General features: G+C 38.7%; 1 protein-coding gene across 1 annotated transcript in view; it reads left to right on the forward strand.

Moving 5' to 3' along the window:
* Positions 1-23182, forward strand: part of zfhx3b (zinc finger homeobox 3b) — a 250260-nt gene that overhangs the window by 3423 nt on the left and 223655 nt on the right. The window contains exon 3 of the mRNA XM_015368057.2: positions 2538-2573. The gene's annotated coding sequence lies outside the window, so the exon portion shown is untranslated. The remainder of the gene's footprint in view (positions 1-2537; positions 2574-23182) is intronic.

The following is a 23182-nucleotide window of genomic DNA, read 5'->3' on the forward strand; positions in this document are numbered from 1 at the left end:
TTTAGATTTTCTATGTTGATGGTTGTACTTTAAATTTTGAGTGCATTTTAAATACAACTGTAACAACAGTCAGAGGAGAAAAAATATATTTTCTCTTTATCAGTCTTTATCAATTATCATTATATCTAATAACATCCATTTTTTGTCTACTGAGCTTACATAGTTTATAAAGCTCCTTATGCATTACATATTGTTGTGCACTGTGAAGACTTTGGTTAGAAAATGCAGGAATTATACATGGTGAACCTTGTACAACCACTGTGTTCACCCATTGTCCACACTCATTTTCTAGTTTATACTATTCTGTCCGCTTAATATCTGGATGTTGTCTTTCCCAATGAACCTCAGTTTATATCTATTTTTTTTTATTTGCTTGGAATTGGAGTATACACGTCTGTCAATGGGATAGTCCCCAATTTTTTCTTAAAAAAATATTAAAATATACTAGGGACCGACAGCTCACTGCAGTAGAAAAACAGTTAGTGCTAATGCAAATAGCACCACAGCCCAAATCAGCAAACTGACCAGACCACGAGGTCTGGAGAATATCTTGTAATAGTTATTGCCAAATGAAGTGGCACTGGGATCAATATCGCACTATATCTCACTCTCTCTTAATCGGAGGCTCATTGCAAGAGGCCAAGGGAACAGGGGGCCTAGTCCCTGCATTTGTCTAGATTGCAAATAAATCACTCTGAGTTACTGCCACTCTTCACCTTACTAAACTGCATAAGTAATTAGCAGCTTAGGAAATTGTTTAATCTAATAAGACAATATTAACCCAATCCATTGTGTATATGTATTTCTTCATAGGATACATATATAAAATGCATATGTGTGTAAGTGTAATGTATGCTCAATGTAATGTACTTACATTGTTGTGGGTTTGGAAACCATTAAGAGGACCCGTTCAATGATGTACAGCAATAAAATCTTGCGATCTTCAATTGGGCCGTACGTTTAGGATGAATTCTGTGTTTTTTAAAGCCCTATTTTTGCTTAGGTCAGAGTCAATATTGTTCACAAAGTGAAAGTGAAAGCAGGCAATTAAAAAATGTGAATTTCATAAGCACGGTATATTCTTAACATCAAGCTTGAATATAGTGAAATTAACAAAAGGGAACTGGACAAAATCATCTATATCTGAATTGTGTGCTGGGGGGTGACGCATGCGTTCTCATTCTCATTTTTTCTGATGAACTCTGGTGTTACACCATGAGAAACGCTTGTTTCAAATTAAATTTTAAATCTTCTGCTTTCACTTCCTTGTGTTGTTATTTTAATGGTCTCTATGCTCAGCTGCTGACTTGTCATCAATCTTAGGGCTGTAGTATGTAATAAATTGACATTTATTGTTCCTTATTTATATTATATTTACCATCAGCAAGATAGTATTGTCCAAACTCTTACAACACCCTTTATTTCACTGTTTGGAACACTACCTACTTACAGTAATGCTTGGTAAAAATCCATAAACCCTAACCCTGAGCCACCTTTACAGTAAACATTTTAGGAATGCAGTACAACAAACCTTTAAAAAGAGGGAATTCCATAAGAAAGGCCAATAATAAATTAACACGTAGTTATATTTATAAGTTATAAGTTTGACAGACATATTATTCCACCTTGTCATTTAAGAAAAAATATTTAAGATTAAAACATGGTGGACCACAGCAAACATAGAGTTTGGACAGCATTCTTCATTTAATATCCCATTCATGTTTGTTACCAATAATTAACAGAACTTATTCCTTATGGTGTTACTCAGTAAAGAACATATTTATGAAAATAACCAGTGCAAGCTCAAATCACTGGGAAATGTTTAGCCTCATATATAGACATATAAACATATGTTATGGGGTCCATAAAAACATTCTGTACTTCCTAAAGAATATCCAGATTAATTTATTATCATCGCTATTCATTTTATTTAAGCCAGTTATGTCATTTCCCCTCAATGTGTGGGCATTGACGTTAATACTGTTTTTTTAAGAAGTAAGATTTGTGGTTTTCCTTCTCAGTGCTTTGACGCATAATGGATTTGAACACCGAATTAGACATTAAACCATTTTTATAATTACTAACAATCATTGTATTCAGAGAAATTTGCTCTGAATATAGATAACATAATAAAGCTTTGTCCCTTTTAAAATCATTCTAGAGGTAATTATTATTATTAATTTAAAAATGTTTTTTTTTAGTGTTTGTGAACATTAGTTTAGAAGTTTTTAGATAAATGGACCATAATTATAAGTCACTATGTGATTGATTAATTGGGAAATATGCTTAATAGAATGGCTGTTTAAATTGTAGTGGAGATTAAAATGGGAGATGTGTTTTTTTCTATTAATGTATAGCATATTGCCTTCTGCAAATTAGATTATTATTTTCTCAATTAAAGAGTTAAAGCAATATTACAAGCATACAAAGTGAAGAAAGTTTAACGGGTCAGATCATGGGTCATGTTGATGGTTTCTGATTTCAGTTGTAAAATTCCCATATCTTTGCCCCTTATTCTCTGTCTTTCTCTGTTTCAGGCCTGAGAAAACACTGCCTGTCCACAGCAGCACTGGGTAAGTAACTGTGCAGAAAAGAAACTGACTTTCTCAGAATCTTTTGAAACTACATTTAACCCCCATTCACAACAGCTTGATATTCCAGGATTTCTGGCCTTATGTGTGAAACTGCTCCAGTTGTTTCCAAGGGCAGACAAAATAAGCTGTACCTGAAGTGCTCTCAGTAAAATTGCTTGCATATTCAATGGAGCCCACTTACGTTTGCTTCAGTTTGGAAGAAAACTGTGGTCTTTTTGGTCAATACCATGTGTGCTGCCTTATTCATGATTGGAATGTGAAAATCGAAGCATTATTTATAATAAAATGTACCGACTGAAGTTTAAATCGTTTTTTATAAACACATGCATGGTTTATACCACACTTTTTATAGAATTATGTGTAGTAATTATAATTAATTGTACTCATAGAGTACTTTTCATTCAAAAGGAACTAAAAGTGCTTCACCTGAAAGAGGGGACAGATTTCACCCACTTCTGAAGTACACACCCACCTGTGTAATATGGGGCAGCCCTTGTGCAGCTGCAACTCCACTAGAGAGCACATCAGGTAGAGAGGCAAGAAATTGCTTCACTAAGGAAATTAAGGGGGGATTTTAGGAAAGGCAGACCGTACAAGTTCAGCATGGAATTTAACCGGGACACTGGAGGTAACTTTTACAATGAAACAACAAGCTGTAAATACAAAATAGATAACGCCAAGTTAACTACCACTAAACCAGGATGTGTAGTTACAAGTGAAGAATTTAAATCAAGAGACGTTTTATTCAAATAAATTACAATGCATTAGTAGGACTTAATTTAGAATATTGCTCACATTTTTGTCATCCTGTTATTGAAAGACATTGCTGCTCTGGAATTAGTCCAGACAAGAATAGCCAGACACATTCCCAGGCTTAAAGGAATGTCCTTGTTTTCAGGCTCACACCGCTGATTTTTTTTATTCTTGAATAGAGAAGAATGTAAACTCCTGATTCATATATTCTCAATCCAGTGGACAACGATCATACACAAACAAGAAAAGACAAGTGGAAACTACAGGACAGTGTATTTAAGAAGGAGGCTCTTATACACAAAGGGATGGAGTGTTCCAGGTTACCCGGCCATGTTGTTGAAGCCAATACCCTGTCATATTTAAAGAATAAACAGATGGATGAGATTGTTACATCAATTAGCTACTAAGTACCAAACAAACAGTGTATGTTGCATGACTCCTTTCGTTTGTAAATCATCGTATTTATTTTCACTCTGTAGTCACTATTTATATTTATTTATAATAAATACCTATTTTGATATTTCACTTTAATACACACAAAATGTCTAAACAAGTGATGCCAAAATGCTGAATAAAATGTTTAATACCTATTAGTAATAGGCAGCTGAGATTTTCTTTACTAATCATGTAATCTTTGGGATTTATACATGATATTTGTTGAATTAAATATTAAGTATTAATAAAGGATGAATAATACATTAACAACACGGCTCCTGAATGTTTTTAGACTTGGGTACATTTATTATCATGTACCAGCAGTCACCTCTTAATGAAATCAACTGCCGTAGAACTCCAAAGATTAATTTTATCTTAATGTTTGTTAAAAAATGATAATTAAGTATTTGTTCTACTGCCTTTTTCATTTGTTCCCCTAAATTCTGGCTCCCTGGAGGAAAGATATAAAACTCTCTTTGTATATGATAAACAGAAACATTAAATGAACTTCATCTTAAGGCATACAAGTCATTAAAAAAATGTTAACTAGAACATCAGCCTTTCTAATAGTTTGTTCTGGTACCCTGGTGTTTTTATGTGAACAAGTAATTATCATATAAATATGAGGCTTTCTTTTATGAGAAATTTCAAGATACTTTAAAGTAAAAAACAGATGTTCTAACAATCTTTTCTAATTAGATATCTACAGTATGTGGTTTTACTAATCAACACCATTGAAATGCTTTTTTTATTTGTTCATTAATTTACTGAAGTGTTGTTTATGAGGATAAAGTGACCGACTTGTAAATTAGTAGACCCACATGCTCGAAGAAGAGCATATGTATAATTGTTTATTGATGATACAATCACAGTTTTCACGCATGTGATGGCAGTGCTAGATTTAGAACAGGAAGGAATATGATTAACAGTGTAATTTTGTGCCATAATGTATTTGGGGTTCATAAGCAGAGAGTTGATACTTTTCATCTTATGATGGTATTTAGACTCATCAATTTGTCACTTAGTGCAATGAAGCCCACTGGATGCTAATCATTTAGTAACCAGACAGAAGAAGGTTCACTTCTCCGTCATTGGTACAGACTTGAACTTGACAGTGCATCTGAGGTCAGAGGTGAGTCCAGGTCAGGTCACGCTTGTAGCAGAGATTAGGAAATAAAGGTCAGTTTCACTTAGGGGGGAGTGAGACAGACTGGCCCAGAGGAGGGGCCACAGGTGACATCATTAACAGTGCTTGACGTCTGTCTGCAAAACATGTAACTAGACCAGCGTTCCTGACCTTCGACCTGACTTCTCCAGCGCCCTGTGGCCGGTGGCTAGCTCTAATCCCTTCTTCAATGAGTTGACAATAGAGCGTAGTATTGATCAGCTGGTCAGGTTCAATGATCTGTGTCTGGAGCACTGTGTCATGTGGCTATTGTTAGAACAGCTCAGTAATCTAATCTAAAACAGGTAGGGTGGAGCTGTGAAAGGAGTCACCTCGAAGATGAAAATACCTTTAGTGAACAAGTAGGATGCTCTGCTGATATTCTGCAGTCTATCATTTGACTATATATTTCAGAAAGAGCTGGAGTACATTATTTCCTAAACGATAGTCATGGATCAACCAAAAATCAGTCTGGTTTAGAATGAAACAGAAAAAGTTCTTTAGCTATCTGCAAGTTGTTTTAATCGAAGAAAATATATGATGAAGTAATAAAAAAAAACACAATTCTTGCCAAAAAAATTGTGCAAACATTATTTTATGATAGGCTAACAGCTTTTATTTTCCTTTTTAAATTCATGGGTCCTGTCACATCAGGAAATCCAGTGAAAGAAACAAAAATAAGACATTTGCCAAAATAAAACAACAAATATTAAAGATCAAACGAATTTGCAAAGTGGATGTGAAATAAAGTAGTTAATTAATGTGACTTTTTATGAGCTATATATGTTACTTAGTATGTGCTGTGATAGCCTGCTTCTTTGAAACCTCAGGAAGGAATATGGACTGTACTACATCCCTGTCATCAGGTCATTATGCTCTTCCCGAAAGCTACAATATGAAAAAAAAACTGATAGGAAATAAAGTTTGGAGTTTGACCCTGATGCCTATGGATTCTCACTTATTTTGGTTATGGTTTCAAGTAAAATATCATAAAATATATTAATAGAATTCATAACAAATATTTGAATATAAAACATTCTTCCTGAAAATCACATTCAAGGTACTTGAAAGTCGATACTTCCATGATCTAAGTGAAAGCACCTGTGACCTCCTTTAGTCTCCTGATTTCTTAGGTTTCATTCTGAGTAGCCTGGTGATTAGGTAGATTTGCATGCTAAAATAATGATACTAGTAATAAAAATAAAATGAAAGTAACACATTCAAGCTTATATTACTGACTGAAATAACTTCTTTCCCCTCCTGGGACAGCACAGATTCTTAAAAGCAATGCTTGTGTTTGAAACCACCAAAAACCAACACCCCTTTAAAAAGCCACAAGCTCAAAGCCTTTCATAAGTTGCAGACCTTTCATAACTTCATGTAACTTGGGAAATGCCCTCCCTCCTGCCCCAGCTGTCTGGCTGTGTCTGTAGCAGCTAAATGTCTGAAGCACTGCAAGTGAGCACCAACATCTGGACTCAAAGCGGCATGGAAAGAGGAGTTCCCCTCCCTGCAAAATATACACACTTATATGAGCTCTAGTAGCCAGGGGTAGAACAACATCTGCTGCTGCAGTTTGTAAGATCCAGGCCTCGATAATCCCTCTCCCTCCTCATTAAGAGGGGCTGAATAAACACAGACCGTTTCCAGTTGTTCCAGCGAATTTCCTCACTGTGCGTCAGGAGACTGGAGCTGGGGATCTTGGATCAAAGCTACCAGCAACCCTAGAAACATTTAAGGTGCAAAACCCAACAGAGTTATGGCTATTCCACCTCACAAGGAATGTGAAGAAGGGCATAGGTTACCAGCTGTCGACTTTATGGCTGTAAGGTCTTCTTCAGGAGTCGCCGAAGTTAGCAAGGTAGGATATATAGGCTGTTAGACTAGCAGAGAGAACAAGTGCTATCCATCCACCCTTCTGAAATGCTTAACAGTAAGAGAGCCTCTTCAAGTTGTGTGGCCTTCTCTTATGGCTGCCAATGAGAACAGTCCAGTTTTCTGTAACAGCTGTCTGTGAAAGTGCTGTGTTTTCCTTTACTTAATTGCTTGTTTGTGGACTAATAACGTGAAACATTTTGATTCATTATCATTGCATCATTGCAAAAACTCTTCCACAGTTTATTCTTCAATCAAATTGCTTTTAGTTAGAGTCTAAACATTTTGAGATAGAAGCTGCAAAACTACTTAATAGGACAAAATGTACAAAAGTTTGTGAACTACAAAAAAATAGGCAGGATGCAGAGGAGAAGGGAGTGTTTTTTGTTATTTATTCTTTTTTTTTGTTTCTGTTTATTTGTTTCATCTAGGAAACGTCTTAACAAAGCCACGTAACAGGCAGTGACAGGCAGTATCAGTGGCACAACAGGCCATGGTTAGCAATGTAACCCCAGAGCAAGGGATTTGCGGAAATGCTCATGATGGAAAATAATCTCAACTGAAACAACAGTAAACAGGCATGCGGTATAGGTTTAATGGAAAACACAGTAGCTCAGAATCAGCAGTGACAAGTAGCTCAGAGAACATAATGTTTCTTTAAGAATTTTGCAAGGGAGGCTTGCAGTACGTGGGTGATGTGCATTTGGTTAGCACTAATGTTTTTACCATAGTCGTTTGGCCTTTTCTCATCTTTGCTAGGAACCTAGTAAAGGAAAAGAGTGCAGTGGTGTCTTAGTAATAATCCTTTTTTAATCATGTTTTGCCCTTGATTGTTGTGCAGAAAGAGGAGGGTCTGCGCAGAACTAGGTCAGAAGAGCTCACCCTGTTGGGGGAGGCAGTGTGGCACCTTGACAGCCAGCAGTGTAATCAGGGGGCTGGGGACTTGTAATAGGGCTGCGGTGCTGATCATCAGCCAGTGATCAGCCCTTCCATTAGTTGTGGGTCTCCTGGTCAGAGCTGGCACCAACCTGCCATGAATTCTGATGAGGCTTCTCCAGGGTGAGGGGGCTGGGCTGCCTGACTGCCCTCTCTTACAGCCCCTGCCTTATCCATCACCAAGGACAGTGACACAGTCAGCATGCTCCCCCTCCCTCCCACCCTAAATAGCACAAAGGCACCTCACAGAACACACATTCATGCAACACAACAACCACCTAAAATACCAAATAATGAAGCAAACAAATTTCCTCCATGGTATACAGTTAAATGAATTACACACACCACAATGAACACACTAATTTTGTCGCACGAATGTGAGCAGTATGAATTACTATGAATAAATAATGCCCTCATTTCCATACAATGAAGGCCGACAAACAGACAGCGAGTATCCAGGCTTTCCCCTTTGAAGGGTGAGATTTTATTTTTAGCTCTCACTAGTATTTCCACATTTGTTGTTGCCCATTTAAAAGTACCAGGGTACAGGGGATACAACTTATGAATGATACTGGATTTGCCAATCAACCAAGTATAGTTTTTTCGATGATTTTGGACAAAATTGCAGTTTGCAGACTTGTAATAAAGGGAGAACAGCAGAAGAAAGGGCAAGGGGATGTGAAAAAGGTAAGGTAGCTCATTAAGGAGAGCACACATTGTTGCTCTTAATTTCCTTCAGTTCTTGGATTTCAGTTTCAGACAGAGGTTGGGTGGGAGCGAGGAAGAGAGAAAGTGTGGTGGAGATAGGCAGGCAGGGAGGGGGGGGAGAGAGAGGCAGACAGGCAAAGTTCAAGGCCAGAGAGCACTGCAGGGACCGTAGGTCACATTTGAATGGTGGTAGAGGGGAGTAAGGGGGGGCTCAGTTCTCTGACCCACCAGCTGTGGAATAGGACTCAGGGGAGGCTGGGGTCAGGAGAGCTCCCTCCAACCCCCACGAATTTCTGTGCCATTTAATGCCACAGAGCACCTATTTCCTCCACTAAAAACTAATAACCTTTTCTGTCGGAAATCACTGTGGCCTTCAAGTACTGTACCAGGGGCCCTGGACTGCTTATAATTGCTATGCTGGAGTCCCTTCGGTTTATTTTTGTAGTGTTTGGACTCCCCCCTCCTTCCCATCCCCCTCACTGACTTCAGCACAGAACAGGGTCTGATTGCCCATATTATTCTCCACACACAGGCTTTCAAAACTTCTGGTCGGCATAGGGAAATATGAAAGCACATTTTATAACCGTATGATTTTTTAAATGGAGCTATTTGTCACACTTTTAGTTTGGTTTCATTCAAACTGCAGGGAAGAATGGGGGATACAGCCCAAGAAACATTTACCTGATGTATCAGGATGGCCTTGCACTACGCTGTACTACACCTTTTTGTCTTCAGTGCAACACAACACATTTTTGGAAGCTTGTTAAACAGCTCTTCCAGGGCTGGATTAGAAAAATGTTCCATAGCTCTTAAATCATTAGTGTTGTACAGTATGTCATGTTTAAGGTGTTGTCTTTTTGTTTTGAACCTATTTTGAACGTATTTTTCTGTGGTGCCTGTGACTTAGCCTACTGTTAAAATGATTTTGTTTTTGTTTATCTTCCCAGTGTTTGGGGTGATTCCTTCATTTTGTGCCAAGAAAAAAGTGACTTGTAATGCAAAGTTGTTTAAATATAGGTGACCAAAACTTCCTCAATTTCCTGCACAACAGTGACCCCTGAGTCTGTATACGGTAACTGGGAGGTCATTAAAAGACATAAATGGTCTATATACCTATTTCAAAGCCTGCAAGAAAATTATATTAAAGTGATTTGTTTCACTATTATGCAATTAAAAAGAATGACATTTCCTGAAAATAAAGCTTAACAGTATGTATCATGAGACTGTGCCTTCTATAGTTTTAAGCCCTTAAATAATTAACATTTAGCTAAATTTTCCACAACTCACTGTGGGACATGAGGACAATTAGTTTTGATGAATTACATTTACACTGCATAAAAATGTTCCCTGTGTGTACAGTTAAGAAGTGTCATATAGGATAAAGAAAATATTACATGAAAAACGTTTTGGGAGTGTACATAGAGAAAAGTCAGCAAAATCAAGAATTAACATCATTATATTGAAACCACTAATGATATTTTTTAGGAAATAATTAAAAATATCACCATGTCTGGAAGTCAAGAGTCAGATTCATATGGTTTTGCTTCATGTCTACAGTATTGGTTGTGTTTTTCGTTAAGAGGGTCATGTCAAATGTAGGTTGCGGTTTTGGGGGGCATTTTAAGTCTGTCCAGCAGAGGACTGTAGAAAAAGCTGTACATAACTTTATTTTCTGTTTTGTTTTGTTCATGTTTAAGGATTGAGTGGTGGTCTGGGGACTATTTTGTAGGGACACCCGTTCCTATAGAATAATTTTCTTCAATAAACCTTCTAATATTCCATTTGAGTATGTTTTTTAAAAATCAAATTTCTTTTTTTTCTCTAGTCGTAAAAAGTAAGTGTCTAATTTTCCCCTCAGCATGCTGTCCTGCATTGTAATACAGTAAATACTATTTACCAAGCCTGTAACAGTGTTTAATACATATGGCTGCTCATCTCTCTCTTAATTCACCGCTCAGGTCTTTTAAATTTCATGCACTGCCCTGCTTCTCCTGCTATGTCTGCTTATATTCCTCTCTTCCTATCCGTCTGATTCCTTCAGTCTTTCCCCTTTAGCAACCTTCCTCCTCCTCGCAACTGTCTCTTGTATCCTCACACACCTTCTTCTCTCTATTTTAATAGCAGATGAAAGAGACAAATGGCTCAGCGCAGGCTGCCAGCAATCAGCCCTGGATCAATCGGCTTTGAGCAGTAATTAACTATTTGCTAAACTTACACAATTGATTTCCATTTAATGCTGCAAGAGATGGTTTAAATGAAGACCGATATCCCGGTCGGGGCGGGGGGTAAAGAAGGAACTCCAGGGCCTGATAAATTGGCCACTTTTTAATTGGGAGATGAAAAACACAACTGGAATTTTGAGGCACAGCTGGGAACTAATTGCGGAAGGTTCTGCTCTCTGGAGGGGTCATTGTCATTGCTTTTGATTTCCTCTGGTGTAGCTCTGTAGATAAGATTCTTCATGGAGGGCTTGCACGGGTTAGGACCAGTGGGGAGGTAGGAGTCTCCTGTTGTTGCTGGCTTTCCTTCGAGACCTTGTCCCCATGCTGGGATGCTCACGGTTGTTCACAGAAATGGCTGGGGCCAGCCAGTGTTCAATGCTAAACCATGCAGGGGTGCTGATCTTTATTAGCACCTGCATCTGTCCTGAACAGAGAGTTCAGAATCCGTATCACTGGACTGCTCTGCAGATCTCTGCATTTCAAACATTTTATAGAGTATGGGGCATGGCTTGCAATTTATCTTGCTAAGCACTTCTTTATTTCCACACACACAGTGTTTTAGCTTGTACTGTATTATTTCCACGAAGGAGAAAATGAAAGTTACGACGAAAGTGACTTGACACATCCTAAACTTTCTTGATACTCATCTTGTCCAGCCCAGGGTTATTGCTTGTGTTATTCTGGCTGTTGTATGGCTGGAAATGTTCAGAAGTCTTAACACCATTTTTGCTTCATCAACCAAAAACCTGCTTCCTGCTTCATGACTTTAAACAACATACTGTAGAGATAATCAGTGCCTTGACACTTGCTAATAAACCAAGAACGTCAAATCTGCTAAAATGCTAATTTTTGCGTGAGAAACTTTTTATAGTATATTAGGTACTGATCAAAAAGTAGAGAAATATTTATGCAATCTGAGTAACCTAAATGAATACCATCAACTTTACCCCTATGCACTTTTCCTTGTTAATGAAGTACCTATTATTTATGTAATGATTGTTCAATATCCCTGTGCTTTCCAGTGAGCATCAATAGCCTATTTTCCTGTGTCATGAGAACAGCTCTCACCTTGTGAGCTTGCACACAGCAGCAGTGGATCGGTTTCACTGCAGTACACTTTTTCTAACTGTTCTGGTGATTTAATTAACTTGTCAATCGTCTGAATCTACAACAACCACATATTTTCTTTAACTCCACACCCCCACTCCCGGTGGTATGTTTGTCTCCATCTTCCTCTCTCAGACTCTGGTTACTTGTCCCAGATCTCTCAGCCTGGGTGGTATGTGCCCCGTGGGGTCTCACTTTTGTCAGATAGTGTTTTATGTCAGCTCGATACCCGTGCTCTACGCCTCCGTTTAGGTCCTGTCACTTACGAGGCAATGAACTTGTCTTTAAACTTAGGGAAATCCAATTGAAGACTAATACACCATAATAGGCAGATCAATACTCATTATGGCCCTCAACATCTCACAAAAGAAACAACTGTATATGTTCTTCCGCAGCAGCCAGAGGGTCGTGCTCTTTGTGTGTTCAACAGGCTGTCTGTGGAGAGTGGAGAACATTTTCTGTAAGTAATCGGGTCTCCAGGATGGTACTTGGACTGAGCAGAAAGCTGTTGAGATCTTAAATATAAGTCCAGAGTGGTTGACTATTGGGTCTGTGTTTTGTTCAAATGGGTTACAGCCACCAACAGGAGGCTGAAGAAAACCGTCCTTGGGATGATTTTGTTCCATGTTTGTATTTTGAGGTGAATCTCAAAACGTTATGACTAGAAGGGTGTTCTGCAAAGTTTGTAATTAGGTGTCTGGTTATTCTTCTGCTGGGGCCAGCAAAAATTTCTAGACTTCTGAAGAAGAAAGACTTCTGTATTTTTTCCTTGTTTGTCATCTATGATGTATGTGATATATGTATCTTAGTGAAGACTTTGTGTCCGATTAAATGATACATCAACTGACTGGGCAGTCCAGTCTCCAGCAAAAGTGGTTAGACAACATCTACTATATGAAGTAGAGTCACAGACTGCATGCTATGTCGCATAGAGATAGCAGGGTGGTGAGAAGATGCTGACAATGACCAGCAGCTCTCAACAGAAGGACTTTACCTGGAGAAAGGCTGAGATCAATGTCGCTCTTGAATGGATGTCGAGTCAGAGACAGTCAGCATGCTGCTGTAAGCCCAGTGTGCCACACTGGTGTCAGTGACTTCACAGTGATTATTATCTGAGCATCCCATGAGGTCCCATGTTTGCTTCACCACTTTGTCGTTCAAAGATAGCCATTATGTTTTGGAACATACCGGAGCCTCCACATTTATTTACCACATTTAGACAATCTATGGCTTAAGGCTAACTAAGAGTACAAAAAAAGGTCAAAAAGGTTAAAAAAAAGTTCATCTAAATCTTTCATTTATGGGTTACGATAAAAAATATGTGAAAAGAAGTAACAGACAGTTAAATAGAAAGCAGAAATTCCACATAGTTTTAAACAAGCATTTTTTCAGATTTTTTCCTACCCTATGTAGCAGTAATGGTAATGTGTTGAAAATAATTGCTGTAAATATAATTTTGTGATTTTTGTTGGTCATCCAGTAGCTTCAAGCTTCACAAAGCCTTATAAAGCTTATTGAAACTCCTGGAAGACACCTTGATGGCCATTGGCAACAGAGATGCTGAAGGACGAGACTGAACACAGAATCAAAACATTCTGTGCCATGTGATCAGTGGGGAAGTCTAAGAATTATCCAAAGATCTCAGTCATCAGCAACTCTGGGGATGGTTCTAAAAAAATCTGGAGTCATCACCTTTTCTACTGTGGTGTGTGTAACTAAGACATTCATGAAGGGAATGTATGCAGCGTCACCAGGAGAATGATGTACAGTAGGAAGGTTTTTACACAGATGTGAATTCATAGAGTTGGTGCTGGAGATTAACTCACACCGACTCTAGCATCATCGGGATACAATGTCTGCAAGGAAGTCCACGAGGACTGCCAAGGTTGACCCCATAAACCTGGTGTCAATAGCAGCTTAAAAAGAAAAGGCACGAACATACTAATTGACTCAATGGGGGCAGATGATATGAATAGAAGAAAAACACAAATTATATATTATATCACCGGGATTTTGACCGTCAGGATAAATGTGGAGCTCATGTTGAAAGAGAAAGACATTCCTTCTGTGAGAAACAGAAGTGGATTTGTTCTGCTTTAGGGTTATTTGGCGTCCCCTCGTACTGGTGTCCCACTTAGAACAGGGGGACAGACTGGTTACACATTTTGCGAGGATATTGAAGAAATTAACCGCTTCCTTCTGCCACAAGGTTCAAGCTTGGTTAAAAATTGACTTACCGTAGGATAGCAACACAAAATGTACATCACACACAATGACCAATAAGTTAAGAGTGCATAAGAATGTGTTCTGGATTGGTTATCACAGTCTTCATAGAATATCTGTGGTATGAACTAAAAAAAGCAGACAAGAAATTTGAGGAAAAAGTCTGCAAAACTGGGCAGTGGTCAAATATCCCTTGTGTAATTTTACAAATCCTATAAATTTAAAATGATTAGTTATTAATAGGCTCTTAATAATTTCTTAAGAGGAATCTCAATCTCAAGGCTATCAAAGCCAAAGGAGAATTCACAAAATATTGATTGCTGAGGCAAGACTACATATGATCATCACAAATCTAGAAATACAAATTATCTGATTGTTTTTGCCAGATATTTTATGTATGCAGATAATTCTGAAAGTCGTACAAGTCAATAGTTTTCATTGAAAAATATTGAATGTACTCATTGGTTTTCATGTTGAATTCAACTTCAGCTCAGGGTAAGAATGTACTTGTAGGTAAAAGCACATATATTTCTCTGCTGTGTTTGCAAGACCATTTCTGAATCTTATCTAGGTAACATAGTAATGCTCCAGTTGTATCCAGAGTATTGGTTATCTCTCCTTGCTTTGTATCATCTACTAATCCAACTAACTAGCTTGTGCCCTGATATGATATATTTGGAAGAGTGCTGGCCCCAGGACTGAGCTTTGTGGGACTCCATTTACTACATTACTAAACAAATCGTATAATGTAGACTAAGCTGGATTTCAGTTTTCATAGCACAGGATTATTCTAGCTAGAATATTCAGCCCTGTGCCTTGTGATTATCAGTGCTAATGAGGTGATCGCACATACACACTCCCTTACTCTCTATACATTTAACCACATAATGCTAAAAAGGTGATTTCATGAAAACATTACAACATCGAACATGTAGAGATAGCCCTAATTCTAAAGAACTTGCTATAATTCTAATGATAATATGTAAAAACCCACAGTTTTACAAGGAGTATTAAGAACCACAGAGTAATCATTTGGTGGGACCAAATATTTTGTGTGAATAAATTATCAGAAAATGTAAAATAATTGTATTTTATCGAACTGTTTGATATCACCTTACAAAAACTCTAATGGTTTAACAAGTAATAAATATGATTTGTTTTTCTTTGGAGATTGCATAAATCCTTTTACTGCACTATATTCATGCATCTGTAACCAATAAAGGTATATTTCATGATACAAAATGAGATTTGCGATATTATTGCAGCTGATCTGGAAATGGTAGTCATGAATAATTGTGCTATGACTGTTTCAAGCAGAGTTTTCCTCTTTTTTTTCTCTCCTTCTATCCATGTTTCTGTCCGTCTCTCCTATTCCCATGTAGATCCCCTCTCCCTCCACCCCCTCGCCCTCTCGGGCAGTGTAACTGTCTAAGGGTGAGCTGCGTTCTCTCTCTCCCTCACTGTCATCATTTTAATAGTGGACCTCAGAGCGGTTGCCATGTCGACCAGCCAGCACATTACTATGGCAACCCGTCTGTGCACGGTGAGCCTGCTGATTAGGGAGAGATGTCTGGTGTAGCCTAGCCTGGCCGAGAAGGGGGGGGGGGGGAGTTGTGTGCACCCGTATATTTGTGTCTGTTTATAGAAGCATACGTAAGGCTTGTGCTGCTCTGCTGCTACTGAAAAGTGAATGATTTTATTATATTTAAATCAGCATCCTTCTAATGTAACGGATACTCTAGATCTTCGTAGTACCAGCGGCTTTTACAATCATGGTTGTTCCCACGGAGGACTAAATGAAATGCACATCACAGGTTTTCAGTTCATCGACCATTGACTTATACCCATTGGACCCCTGCATTCGAACCCCCTCAACTCCCCAAACCTTCTCCCTTTTTAAGGTTGGACTATGAAGGTAGTGAAAGTTATTGCTCCAGAATCTGAGCTGCTTAAAGTCCCTGCCAGACTCAGTGCACTTTCATTACAGTACTATATTTCTCAAACACACTATTGAACCTTTGACACTGAAATCTACCGCAATGTATGACCACCGAGCCACAGGAACTCACTCTATTATCTCTCTCCCACCACTGAGCAATTCAGAGCCGTCACCTTCTGTGCTGAAAACTACTGCTTTCCTTAACCACTGATCCAACTGCACCCAAGCATTATCTTCCTCCAGCCACAATTGAAACCCACTAACTTCCACACTGCAGCCCAGCATTTGTACCACTGTATTACAGTACTGGATCTGCCTTCGCCATTGCTGTCCATCATTTCCTTCACTGCCTGCTGTCCATGCAGCAACTCAATGTACCCCCTTCTGGAGGGGTAGAGTTTCCAGGAGGTAGCGTTTACTTTCACATTGAGCTGCAGCCAGGGTTACAGAACACCAAAGTTGTCTAGCCTCTGGTACAGCTACTGGGAGCACCCTAGCCTTCCCGGATCTATCGGTGAAACTAATTACAAGATCTAATTAAACTGTGACAAGAGATAGCAGAGCAATCCTGCACAACTGACCCCCGCCTGCCTGCGATCTCATTCAGGACAGTAATTACACCTCATTTATTATTTATTTTTGCTGCTAAATAAAAGCCTGACATTTAAATAATAATAATAAAAAACACCAGAACTTTGAGCTTGCTAATTGCCTGAAGCAGAGATTAAATGACTTGAAATATGTTGTTATTTACTTATTCATATCTTTCAAAAGTATTATTGTCACTGTAAAGCACACCACTGTAAAATAAGCTGAGGGATCACTGAGGACTCATGGCATACTTTGATACTACTCATTGCTTCTAGAATTATTCCAGGTACATGTTTTTCTAAGCATTAATACATTAATTAATGAGCATGCAGAACATTTTTCTCAGCTCTGTGCTCTAAATATCTGATTTCTTCCATGACTTCCGTAAGTTTAAGTTACTTCTGCATCTCTTGGTACAGTTATCTTTCTGGAGGTGGTTTAGAGGTTTACATTCTGAGAGCTGCAGAAAATTATTCTTTTCTAAATTGCGGCAGGGTCCTTGTGTTAAAAAATGTAGCTTGTTTTAATTAGTGCCTGTGTTGAAGAAAAGATAAGTACAATGCCTTATACACTTAAACACATGTCTGCAACAAGTTAGTGATTTGGAACCATCAGATGATATTTGGAAGGTTTAAATGTTAACCTCTAACTTGATCTTAACTGTGTTTTGAACTGTCTTTTCTTTAAAAACATACCCTGAGAAAGTTAACATACAAGTATAAATGATAAACTTTTTCTTATTTCTCAGGTACTTAGGGTATGTGTATCATATAAGTTAACTTATGCAGAATGATTCAGGGGTAAGTTTTCAGTGTTTAAAATGGCTTTATTTCTATCTGTGTGCTGTTTTGCTCAATCACAGGATCACACTGGGTCTCCCTTCCTACTGTAAGTTTCCCTGTCCTCTCTCTCTCTCTTTCGTGCTCTGTCCTGAACTCTCCTGTACCTCATTAACTGTGAGAGTCTCTGCCCTCATTTGATCAGCTGGAGGTGAAGAATATCACATAATTATGAAGACGAGATGGCATTACAGTCATCAGAAATTATAGATGAGTCTCCAGCCACCATGTCAGACAGACAGAAGGAGTGAAGGAGAGAGTAGATTATATTACAGGTAGAGGGGGTTCAGTAGGAGGACAAAGAGAGGGCCAGTGTCAGTCCCTTTAAACCCAAGAGAACTTATAGTGATTATCTATCAGAAGTTGAACTGAACCTGCTCTTAGGCAGATAGCTCATGGAATATTAGTTTCTAGTTGTTGTTGTTCAGATATGGATTTTTATCCTTTTCTTAATGGATCAGTATGTAATGTATCTGTTATAAGCTGTGTTAGTTTGCTTAAAGCCTGCTCTGGAAGATTTTCTTACCAGAGGAATACAGTGAGTCAACAGCTTCTGTGTGATGTTTCTGCTGAGCCACGTGTGCCTCACTTAAGATTGTAGGGCAGTTCCTCTTATTACTTGGACACAAGAGAGTTTTCATACAGGCCTTGACTGTCTTTTCTCAGCTGTCAAGTGTCTTGTGTCGATGTAGTGTAGGTGCAATGGTTTACCAAATATCTCTTTAGAATTATTTTATCAGAGTCACAAAACCTTCAGCTATGTAGAAAGGCAATTATACATTTCTGTCTACAGTAAGTTTCTCATTGATTCATCAACATATGTCATGCAAGCACTTTCAGATCTTGTCTTAAACTGTTATACACCACCGTTTAATTCTAGCTAAGTTAAATGCTAGTTAAATGCTATCCACCAGATTTTAATTCCTTTAATAATTTGTGTTTACCTGTGTCTTTATTGTTATTGTCTTTTCTTCGTTTTATTGTATAGCACCTGGATGATGCATCATGAAAGGCTCTGCGTACAAAATAAAGATTAAAGGTTATTATTATCTTTTATATTAAGCAGTGGATGTATATTTTTCCATGGATATATAGATAGGAATATTAATAGCCACAATTCCCCTCAGATATTTCTGTATTTTTCTACATGAGAGATGGGCCTGATGTTTGTTATCCATGCACAGAACGGCACACTCAGCATATGTTCTGCTGTGCCTCCAAGGCCCTGATATAGAAACCCATTTATTTGAAACTCATTAATCTATCCCCTAACAATGACCCTGACTTAACTTAAAGCTTCAATTTACTAACCAAACAGAATTGAACTAGCACATTTTCAAAATCTACATTTAGAACTTGCAAAAAAGGGTAAAGGGAAACCTTTGTGGGGTTTTTTTCCTGTGTCGCTTTGAGCATCATGATGAGCAAGTGGCTCACAGGGGGCCTTGTGTAGCAGGTAACTCCATGCAGGTTTGTTAAGAACATGCAAAAAATGCAGTCACAAAGAGGAGTGCGTTATGGCTAGGCTCTTGGTAAACTACAGTAGTTGTCCTTTGTTGACCTGCTGCAGCTCAGTGTTTTAAATAGGAGTTACTCAGCCCCAGCAAGGACAATGGAACCCCCCCCCAGTGTCTTTTAAAGATATTCAGCAGGCGCAGAGCCCAGTTTCCAGATGAGTTACCAGGTGATGTGACAAGTGTCGTCAGCCACACTGATTGACAGGTGTCATTGTGCTTGCAGATGCATTATTTAAACCTGCCGAGGAACTCAAGATCTTGGCTGCTAATTGACTTTGCCCTCCAAATTAATTGACAAGCACTTTAATTTGCAATCAAGGATTTTGTACATCTGAGTGCATGATTGTGCGTAGAGAGCTTAAAGTGATATTAGACAGAGTCAGAGCCGAGCACTTGATTGTGGGAGTCGGGAGTCAAAAGCTTCATATTCTCCAGGTGTTCCTATAATATCAGAGCCTGCCTTAGTTACTTCTATGACATGGCTAGAACTGAGATTCTTATCCTGGGAATAAGTGCATGCCTTGAAACTTCTTAACTTATGGGGAGAACTTTGACTTTTTGTAGACATTGCTTTTAATATGTATTTGTTTTTAACAGGATCAAAAACATAAAAAAAAATTCCAGTTTCCCCAAGCATTAGTAAGAATAACATAATGGTTTGAGATTATAGTTTGTTATCATTGTACCCCCCTCCTATACTACACACCCTGGCAACTTCATAAACAGTACGTGCCCCAAACGTCCATACACACACCACTGGCTCGGGGGCAAAGGAGGAGTGATTTCTCCCTAGGGGGGTGATATTTTATAGTTTGTGTCCATCAGTGTTGTGGCCTGGGGCATGGAGGTTAACAGTAAGAGCTCTCAACATCAGTGACTCTGATTCATCTCCACCTTGCCACAGCTGAGAGTGGGGAGAGTGTTGTGAATTGTTAGCACAAGAGGGATGAGGACTGTGCACTCTTTCCTCTGAATTAGGGCTTCTCAGCCTCTGCTGGCCAGTGGACCTCTTTCACGAATGTGCCTGCCGTGAAGAACCCCAACTTAAACATAAAATCAAATTGAAATAATTCTACTAGACGGTGCAACTATGTTACACTAGGAAAAAGGGCACAGATGCAGTTCAGAGACAGTTAGTCCTTGTTGATTACTCATTCACCCAGCTTGAGATGAAAAGTTTACTTTTGTTTCTGTGGATCTCAGGAAGGAGTGATATTCAAAGCCAGGCGATAGACCATCAGGATTTATAGGTCACTAGTAATCCTCCGTGACTAAAGACCTGGGACCAGTGGTAATAAAAACCAATTAAGTGAGCAATTTATTCAAAAAAAAGTCATTAAGAGTCCAGGGTGGAGTGAAAACCAGGACACATGGCAGCCCTACAGGATCAGGAGTGAATATCACGCTCTAAAGGTCTCTCCTGGACACGTGATCGAGGGCTGTGGCTCCAAAAACATGAGGTGTACTCTAATGCATCTGCCATTTTCACGCTGCACTGCAGCTTCACGGGTGACTGGCAATGCCAGGGGTGCCCTGGTGAGTCCACCTAGCCAGGGTGGCACTCAGCCATTTGTCTGCTGCTGTTCAGGAGCCCCGGTCACAGCTGGCTAATGGCCATTGCACAAACACGAGTGCATTTCAGAAACTCGATTACAGATCTCAACCTGTGATCTGAACATCTACTTTCACAGGCTGAGACACCCAGGTTTAGTTACTAAGAACAAATTGATAACCTGGCTTAAACACGGTTATTCACTTTTCTTGGCATTTTTACAAGACCGTTGAAACCTTTGTTTCAACCATAGCCTGCTCTGGCAGACCTGATGTAGGGCAGATTTCACACTTCATATCGATAGAGCATCACACACTAGATATACAGTGGCCTCTTGGAGAGCCCAGTAATGGACTTGTTCAAATCCCCCTCCTTTTTGGTATGGTGTATGTTGGTTATAGAAACAGCTTGAAAGGCTGGCCCCTGTCTAACAAGCTATTTCAATTTCTAATTCTCCCTACTTGATCTCTTTTGCTTTTGCCTTTTTATATATATATCGAGAGAAAATAAGGATTTGAACCCAGGCCTCTGGGACCAGCATGCTAAGCAATCAACGTGTCACCTAACCCTGACAGTACTATTTTTTCTCATATGGGGCTGTTCTCATTTTTCTTGTCAGCGGAAAGTAATTTGCTGTATTGCGATTCAGTCAGAAAGCTCAGCAGTCAGGGTGTCTGATAGGTCGTACCCCTCCCCTCACCCTTCTCCATTCCCCTAGCCCATACGGAGGGGCAGCGTGAGGCGAAGAGTCTCTCTCTCGGTCCCCCTCTGCACCCGCCCCCTCCTTTTGAACCTGGCTGCTAAATTAGATAAGCGGGGCTGCGCCGCACCATTCCTGATTAATAAAAGATGCGCCATGTCCCTAGGGTGGCCTTTCTGAGGGGCAGAGAGGAGGCCAGGGACAGACAATGCCTTTTGCACTGACACAATGGACAGGAAATGGAAATAATGGAAATATAGCATTTTAAACACCATCCGTTTCCCCTCTATAGAAACATGTATGGACCATAGCAGATAATGGTATTGTGCATGCCTAATGTATTTGATATTACATATTCACATATGTCTTCCAGAAGTCTCAGACGTCCTGTTAGTTTATAAATATGAAATGTTTATGAGAGGCCTTTGTTATAACAACGCTACATAATAATATGGCTGTTTATTCTACGATGAGCACACCTGTAGTGTGAAGTATTTCTGTCGGCAACAAATATATACTATATATAATACAGAATATAAAATATGCTTCTGTATATATTTAGCATTGGGTGATATTTGTCGTTTACCTTTGTTTATATGTGCTGTTTAAATTAGATGATAAAAGGCCAGATCATAATGTTTTCTTGCACTGGATGTGTGTACATAAAGATGTATAAAAGCACATTTCCAGATGGCATTACGATTTCAATTTCAAGTGAGTATCTTGTCTTGTAGGAGGCTATTGATGTTCTTTAATGCTTTCATGCCAAGAGCTGAACTTGGGTACTACATGCCACAGTTTCATGCTCCTCTGAATGAAACTGATCTTACAGTAATGGGTTTGTTAAGGTGAGGATATTTTTCATATAAATTGTTTTTTTTTTCATGTTTGCAATGAAGGCCCATATAGCTCTGGCTGCCTATGGATACTGTGGAAGACAGGAAATGGGGATTAACAATGATTTTATTTTAAAAGTAAATAAAAAAAATCAATCTGGATTTAGAAGTATACAGAAGGTTTTCAAGTAGGAGACTGTTTTGACTGCCTCTAGCACAGGCGTGCTGTCGTCTTGCTGTTTTAGTATTAAACTGAAAAACATATTAACTTGCAAGGTGAGTGAAACCACAGCAGACATAAGGCAAGAGATGAGGGTACTCATCTCGACCACGATGGGCAAACACAAAGACAAAAACACCTTCAGCAGGTGTTGAGTGGACTCTCCCTTCATTCTGCTCTCGTGTGTTTAAAGTGATTGCAGCACGGTTCATGGAGAAGGGGCATTTATCTTTAAATAACCCCCGCCCCCCTGGCGGGACAGAACAATAGCGGGACGCTTCTAATTTTCTGCAAGATAATAGCAGTCACATTGAAGTGAGAAAGGTCAGGGGTCAGTTTGCAAGGTTGTGATTCGCTGGTGGCAACCTGCAATGACGTTTCTGCCTTCAACAAATAAATTGCTATATTTTATAATACAGGGGAATGCACATCAGATGATCATATTGGTATTTATAATAAAGATGTTTGCAATGAGTTGTTCAATTTTGTTTATGTGTACTTTAAATGTGTTAAATATTGATTATCATCATTAAAATTAGATATTGTAACACTTAAAATATGATATGATTATACTGAATAACATGTATTCTTTGAAATCTACATGTACCTTGAATGGCTGTTGTACATTTTTGTTTTGAAGTTTAAAATAATTTAGATTTTCTGTTTATCTCAGATTCATTAAAACAGAAGCATTTTAAACTATAATCACTTTACTTTACTAGTACATAATACCACGTCAATATTTTATTCTTCCTACTTATAATCATCTCTAAAGTTTCGAATACCAGCTTTACCAATAAACATCTTCAGAATGTAAGTGTAACCCATGAAATATTCTAACAAGAAACTGAATTTTTCAAATTAATTACAGTATGACATTCTTATGCACATATTTGTCCATAAAAGATTTTAAGAAATCTGATTCCAATATTAAATGAATTTCATTTGAGTGGTCCTCTAACAAGAGCAG

The sequence above is a fragment of the Lepisosteus oculatus genome, chromosome 20, assembly GCF_040954835.1.
Source record: "Lepisosteus oculatus isolate fLepOcu1 chromosome 20, fLepOcu1.hap2, whole genome shotgun sequence".
NCBI classification, from domain to species: domain Eukaryota; kingdom Metazoa; phylum Chordata; class Actinopteri; order Semionotiformes; family Lepisosteidae; genus Lepisosteus; species Lepisosteus oculatus.